Here is an 8,432-nt window from a genome sequence, read left to right as displayed (position 1 = left end):
TATTTGTCTTTATATGTTATTATAATATGAAGGAGATATCTGTTTTTTTATTTATAATAAATGATTTACCTAATTTAGAGGTATCTCCTGTAATCAAAATGGTTTATACTCGTAACATCATATTATTACTTTTACAGCTATTACTATATCAGTAAATAACTATGAATTTTCCAATATTACATTAAAATAAATTTATCTAAAACATTTTTGGTTTAGTATTTCTACCAGTCATTTATATTAAACAATTGTCTTTTTGCAAAAGGATTTCTTTACATAAAAATCTGGGGCTAGAGCTCGGATTTTAAAACAAAATAATTAACAAAAAAAAAAGCATACAATTGTTTGAAAAAGTGAAAAATCAATATATTTATTTTTTTATAAGGCATGACCAAAAATAAACTTAAACTAGGTATAAAATGAAATTTAAAAAATAATTAAAAACCAAGTATTTAGCTAAATTTTCAGTTGTGAAACTGATTCAATAATCAAACAAAATAATTTTATACATCAAAAATCAACACTCACTGAAGTGATTAGTGCATACTTCATACAAGCTGTTTCATTTAAACAAAACCCATAAAAGTGCTTGGGTTTTGTAGCAAAATAAATCCTTAAAAAATAATTTTATAAGTATTTAAAAAACAGCATTCATCAAATTTAATTTAATAAAAAAAACGAATTTATAACCATATTTTTGGTCAAGTTATTTTCGTTAAAGCTCATCCCATTTTGTGCTTATATATTTTTATATATAGAAAATTACCTTTCCACATCACATGGAAATTGATGCATATTTCATGTAAACTAAATCATTTATTTGTGTATTTATAATAATAAAACAAACAGAGTCTTTACACAAAATGGTTTAAATTACAGTAGTCAGAGAATACAATTGATTATAAAATAAGTATAGTACACAATGAAAAGTATTCAAAAATTAATGTGAATAATAATTATGAAACTATGAAGGTAATTAACAAAATACAATAAAAGAAGCTAGTGTAAGACAATACAAAATAAACTTAACTAGTTGAAATTAAAAGTACAGCTATTACCAGCAACCATAGTCGTATACTTTAGGGGGGAGGCGAGAGGAGGCAACTGCCCCCTTGATATTTTGCAAAATGTATTTATTGGGTATATTTAGTCTCTTAGTATCTTAAAGTATACGCTATATTGATATAAATTAAAGTTTGCCCTTCCAAAAAAAAAAAAAAAATTCTCAAATTATGCCCATGCCAGCAATCATTAACAGATTATCAGGAATATTTAATACATAATTTTTGTCAGAACGAACAGGATAAAATAGCTCAAGATTTCTAGTGTTTGAGGAATTTGTTTTAAAATTAACCTAACCAGGACAATCAATAAGTGGGAAATTTCGATTTTCGAGAGCAACTGTAAACGCCTAGTTTTAAGTAAAATAAGATTTAAATAATTTAAAATATTATCATATGAGCCATGTGGGGACCTAAATATGTTGAATTTAAAATACATAAATTGCAAAAAGTTATTTTGTACAGATTCAATATTATAGTTTTATTTGGACTTATTAGTCCAAATTAATGGGCATTATTCAAGATTCGAACGAACTAATGAACAATAAAGAATTTTTAAAGCAAAAAGGATCACAAAAATCTTAACATGACCGTTTGATAAAACCAAACCCATTGGCATACCCATTTTTTTGTATACCCATTGCTATATTTTTCATTAATTCATTGTGATAATAAACATTTAAATTAGAACCAAATATTATACCAAGATCTTTAAAATTATAATTTTAAATAGAATAGTTAAAGATGATTGGGCTCTTGATTAAATTAAAACACATAACTTTACATTTTTCTATATTTAAATACAGATTATTACTTTCACACCGATTTTGTAAGTTGTTTAAATTTGTTAGTAAATCAGTAGCATCTTGATTATTTTTATTATTTATAATAGCTTGGTATCATCAGCAAATAAAAAAAATTCAGACTTTTTAATAACATTAGGTAAATCATTTATGAAAATATCAAAAAGGAGAGTTGACAAGTGGTGGCATTGGGGAACACCAAATTAAGGAAGCTAAAATTTAGATATTTAACTATATGAAAATGGCCAGATGGAAAGGAGCGAAACCAGGAACGCAAAGAATCAGAAAATTCAAAATGCTGTAATTTATAAAACAATATTTCAAGATTAACATGATCAAATTCTTTCAAGAATTCTGTATAAATAATATCAGTTTGTGCACTAGAGTCAAATGAGTAAGTATTCAATTTTTCACTAAAAATAAATTAGTGTACGATAGTCAAGATGATATAAACCATGTTGATTTTGAAAATGGAATGGAGAACAATAGGTTGTTAATTTAGATGAAATTAAATTAGAAAATAGTTTAGGAATAACAGATACTTTAGAGATAGGTCGATATCTAATTTGAAATTGATGATGGGTCGTCTTTCTTAAAGACTGAGGATACTAGGAAAGTATGATACCTATATTTAATTGTCAAATCTTTTTCACCACTGAAAAGGGACGATTATTGAGTTGAATACGGTATGTCTTTAAAATGTCTTCGTTGCTTCAATGTTCTTTTAACTTGTTATTTTGATATCATTAAATGTTTGATCAGATTTAAGTTTTATTTTATAAAATCTTACTGTTAAAATTTGTAGAACACTGTACTAATTGATTCACATTTACTGATCAATCAATAATAATAATATTATTCAGGGTGATTCTTTTATCAAACAACACTCATTATTTCCAAAAGTATTCATGTTTTTAAAAATATTTTTTTACATGGTTTCAAATTGTTAAAAAAACAACATTTTTATAAAAAAATTATATTTTTAAATATTTTTTATCCTTATAATTTTTTATTTTTTTATTTTTTTGAATGACAACATAGATTTTTAATTTCATATTCCAAAGCAGAATAATTTTTTGAGTATTTAGATACATAGAAATCGAATTTAGGGTGAGTAGTTTATGAGTTATACTTATTCAAAGTTTAGACAAGCGGAGTAGTGGACAAACATTTTGCGGGGTAACCCCGTACCACTCCACTCCGCGGTTGTATAATATATGTATATTTTTTGTTTATTTAAATCAATGATATTATTATTTTTTTTTATTATGATAACTTTACAGTATTATTTTAGTTTCACAAATAATTTATTCGTCATTATTGAAATTGAATAAGTTTCGTTTCATTATATTAAATACAACAAAAATATAAGTATTAAAATTATTTTATCATTGAATTATTTATTTTAATGCACGTTCAATTTAATTATTAATCTTATTGCCATTTCAGAATCTCCGCTGAAAACTCCACTAATAATAATCATAAATTTAAAGATTTTTATTACAAAAATCTACGTAACAGCGATAATAATAATAGTAATAATAACAATACTAATACTATCACACTATAAAAATATATAATATGATAATTACTGTAAGAAAACCCGTTAATAGTTATATTGATTCCTTCTGAAGATAGACTATATCGAAGAGCGAGACTTTTGACACTTACCGTAGTGCCTATAGTTGCTTTAGTTTAAATTTTTCTCTTAAAAATATGATATAGGTACATAGAAATAAACTACAATAATAATAATAAAAAATGTTGTGTAAACAAAATAACGACCATAGGTATTAGGTCAATAAGTATATGATGTATTATACATCGACGATACCTACCTATTATTATATATGTAGTAAAATGTCACTTTCCAAACGAAGAAAGTTGGCGGACAAGCTGTCCACAGTATAGTGTAGCCTCTTATAATAATATTGCCGTGGAATTTATTAAGTAGAGGTATCCGCGTCCTACAATATCCTGCAGAACTTCAAAAATTCTAATCCCGTAACTATAATGCCATTAACTGCAGTTATATTATTTATTATTATCACGATTTCGGAAACGGGTAAGACTACGTTACCTAAAAGGTTATAGGTACTAGGACCTGGCTATCGACCTATGTACATTATACATACATAACACAAATTACCTTGTATCATAGTTCTTACACTACGTTTAAACGTATTTGTGAATAGGTACTAGGTAGGCTGCAGCTAAGTACTAGTTGATATACGAAGTTTAAGGTTTACAGAAAATAAAAACCTTGTAAATCAATAAAGATTTCTTATTTAAAATAATCATTATAGACTAAATAGTTAGATCTAAATAAGTACCTACAAGTCGTTATACCCATACTAACTACGCCTACTGGCTACTGTGTGTAGGTAACTAGATGCAAACAAAAAGATTATACCTATTTTAATACTTCACGCATAAAAATTTAAGTAGGAACTCGCTTTATTATATAAAGGTATTATAACAAAATATATAATTATTAAAATTTTAAAATCATATAATTTTAATCTCACAAGAGAAAATCAGAATATTTTCATTAATTATTCTTTTATCATTCATTCACTTGTCAACATATTATTAGCCATTATAGGAGGTATATCATAAATAGATTAAAAATACCTACCGATAACATTAAAAACTTTAGTCACATTTAATAGAACAATAAAATGGATGAGAGCGGGTAGCGCGTATATATCTCTCAAAATGCAAACTTGATATTTATGTCACTGAATCAGCAACAGTAAACTCGCTGAGTTTAATTAAATACATTTTTAAGCATCGGGTATTATTGAATTACAATTTAAAATGTTATGAATTTTTAACAGCAAATTTTTTCTGCTTTTTAAATAAATAAATAATTAATATGCTTTTTTATTTTTATTTATTGTTATCCTTTAAAATCCGTGCCCTACTTATTACTTATGAAGGACATTAAGTAATGTTCAAGTCTTACTTAAAAACAAAAATAAAATCACACTTAGTTCGAAAAAACTAAAAAAAGTCAATTTGAATTGTTTATTATAATTAATTTAAATAAAAATAAAAATATGTTGTTTATATAAAAATTATTTGTTGTATAATACTTTTTACTAGACTTACTAATTGCTACTACTTGTTAAATAAACTTTTATTCAAATTGCAATTCATTATTTTGAATGCCTGTAAATATTAATAATACGAATACTGTTTTGATAATGATTATACTATGTTTTTTTTTCTATAACAATTTGTGTATCTAGATTTTTAATTTAAATTTAATTTCTCCTCTCATTTGTACTTATTACCTATAGTAGATATAATTTAAATAAATGTAAGCAATTTTATAATCTCTTAAAACAACTAAATTATGCCAATGATAATAAAGAATAAAAGAGTGGTCAAGTAAATAACGCTCTGCTGTATAGTATGTCACTATAACAGATGTATTCAATTTGAATCCAATGATAGGTATCATTGTACACGAAAAACGATTCTGAACGGAGATGATTTGTCAGTCTAGGATATATTTTCCAGTGGATGGTGAAAAAGATGGTTTATGTTTTAATGACCTAAATACCCCAAAATTTAAATTCTTTTATAGTTATTGTAGGCCAAATTTATCGAAAATATTGTATTACATTTTCAACTTTTAGCTACTTATAAAAAAATTTTTATGAATTGTAACTACAAAATGATATTCATGATTCTAACGAATTGTTGTCAATATTTGAACTTCAAATGCTAATAAAAAAAAATTGAGCCTATGTATTTTTATATTGATATGTATATGTCTTATGGCTGGGAGTCATTCTGTTAATTTGTGCGACACCGAGAATGTTACCAGTCAAGACGGTGATTTTTTATATAACTATAACATATATATATAACATAGCATCCGATTGCTATGACAAGACATTATACAATATACATGTACCGATGTATTTGCATGTAATGTAGATACTCTTAGATTTTTTTTTAATCACTACAAGACTAACTTATGAGGAACTTTATATTAAATTTTCAAGTATTTTGACTCAGCCAAACAATTTTACCGACATTTATAAAAAAAGAAAACCAAACAAAAATGAATATTTCAATGCCTATAAATAGCCTTAAAATAAATAAAATATTTTGAAAATTAAATTATGCAAAGAAAAATCCAATCTAAATAACTGGTGAAATTTTCAAGTACCTACGACTTATGCTTTTTGAATAATAACAAATATTTAAAATCGTTTGAGGATAAATCGTTACCGTTACTCAAATTTAAAATTCAAACGCTTATCAAATTTTTCCTATATTGACGTTTCGAGTTTTCTCTATAAGTATTCAAAGAAGACCTATGCAAAAATTAGTGTTGAATTTTTAACCTTAAATATAAACGCAAAAAAATATATGATTTTTAATTACAAAATTACTTACATATTTTCGTGATTTTGACATATTTTATAAAAATTTGAGTTAGGTATATACACGCTTAAAAAAAAAATTGTGACTAACGATTTTTGATTTTTTTTTAATTATAATAGGAAATACGTATAAGAAACCTTTTATTAAATTTTCAAGTTATCAACATACTATGATGTAATTGTACATAAAATAATAATTTATAACATAATTGAATTTTTTCATTTTTTTTTTTTTATTAGTTGTGATTGATTCTTTATTAAAATAATACCCATTACATAATTTCATAACAAAAATAACGTAGCACCACCTTACTTTATATTTTTTCTCTTTGAGAAAAATAATTAATAGTTCATTGTTTTATTGTTTTTCCCACTCAAAAACTTATAGATTTTTCTTTCACGATAAAAATATCAAGATACGTTTTTTCTAGCGATAGGTTTATTTTATGTTGATCTGGTGCAAGATGAGTAAGCCTAGATGATAATAAGTTTAGAGATTTTCCTTTATGTCTCCAAAAAATATTTAAAAAACAATATACATAGTTTTTGTTCGTACCTATCTACATTATAAACGTTAGTAGGTTATAGTATATTATAGTTATAAACTTATAAATTATAATTTGACACTAGGTAGTTAGATAAACGGGATAAAAAATAGGTGTGTATGTATATAATAGCTATTAGATATTATACTTGATGTATCAGAAAATTATTTATCTTTACTTCTTTAGCAAAAAATGTATTGTTAAAACTTAAAATAGATAATATATGAATAATATATGATAATATATTAATTTGTGATAGCATAATATTTTAAATTAAAAGTGAGTAGTAACATAGGTACAATTGTAATTTGTTTTTTATATTTTGGTTAACTGTTTGTTTTTTATTCTTTAAGATGATAAATGATAACACACGTACCACTGGCGCGTATTTAGTCTCTATAAATTAGACTCACATAGACATTTTGCGTTTAGTAGAAGAGTAGAACCAATTTTAATTTTATATTAACTAATTAATAGTTTTATTGTTAAGTGAATTTTTCTATGTCATCAAATTTAATGCTAAGAACATTATTCAGTCTAATTATATGATGAATATAGTACCTACTCACTTTGTTACTGATAGTTTAAATTATTTTATTGTTCAATTAAATTTAAATTAACATTGGATATAAAACTATTCAAATAATTTCTAGCTCCATCATAACAACGTACCTATTTTCATTTTTATTAGAATTTCAATTTTTAAGTTAGTTACAAGCATTTTAAAATATTGTTATATTTTACATAATTGCCTATAGGCTATACTTAAAAAATAAAATTTCAAAAACAACTTACTGGCATATTTTTTACTTTAAGTTTGATGATATTATGATCAATATGATCTTTTAATTAGCCACCAATTCATTATAATATAAAAACTATAACGATACTAAACTCAAATTTGTGATACGTTTCACACCTATTGGAAGACGGTGACAACAAATGTAGGAGGAATATCATCTTAACATCTTATGATCCCGCAGTAGTTTTTATATATTATAATATTTTACATTAAATTACTTATATTAGTTCATTGTTGTTACTTGTTGATGTGTTCTACATTCATACAACGTAAAATTAGTAATTAAAAAAACCTTGAGATGTTCTAACAAGTTTGAAGTTACCACATTTATTTATAATTTATTTAATAATTTACCTATATATTGCGTAAACAGTAAACAATTTTTAACTTTTTCTCCAGTTGAACACGAATATTGAAAAACATTATACATTTTGGGAAACATTTAATTTTTAATGATCACTATGATATTATAACACTGTTATCGCGAATTTCCCACATAAGTGTATAATACATAAGTGTTAAACTATTGTTTAGTATTCTACGTCTTTTTAGAATACCTACTGTAGTGGAGTATCTGTTACTAATTTACTATTTATATGAATTTTAGTCTAATAAATAATATCGATCGTTATTTGAGGAAAAAGTCACAAGTCGTATTTGAAGGAGGGGTGCGTGACTGCAAGATATATCATTAATATTATTATTCTTAATTATTATGTATAATTAAGAATATTATGTAGATTTCCATTACCACAGTAGGTACGTTGGTAATATAAGTCTAGCAATTATGTAGCGTACCTACCTAATTAGTAACAATTACT

The sequence above is a fragment of the Aphis gossypii genome, chromosome X (assembly GCF_020184175.1).
Source record: "Aphis gossypii isolate Hap1 chromosome X, ASM2018417v2, whole genome shotgun sequence".
In the NCBI taxonomy this organism is placed as follows: Eukaryota; Metazoa; Arthropoda; class Insecta; order Hemiptera; family Aphididae; genus Aphis; species Aphis gossypii.
Note: the sequence above shows the minus strand (reverse complement) of the source record.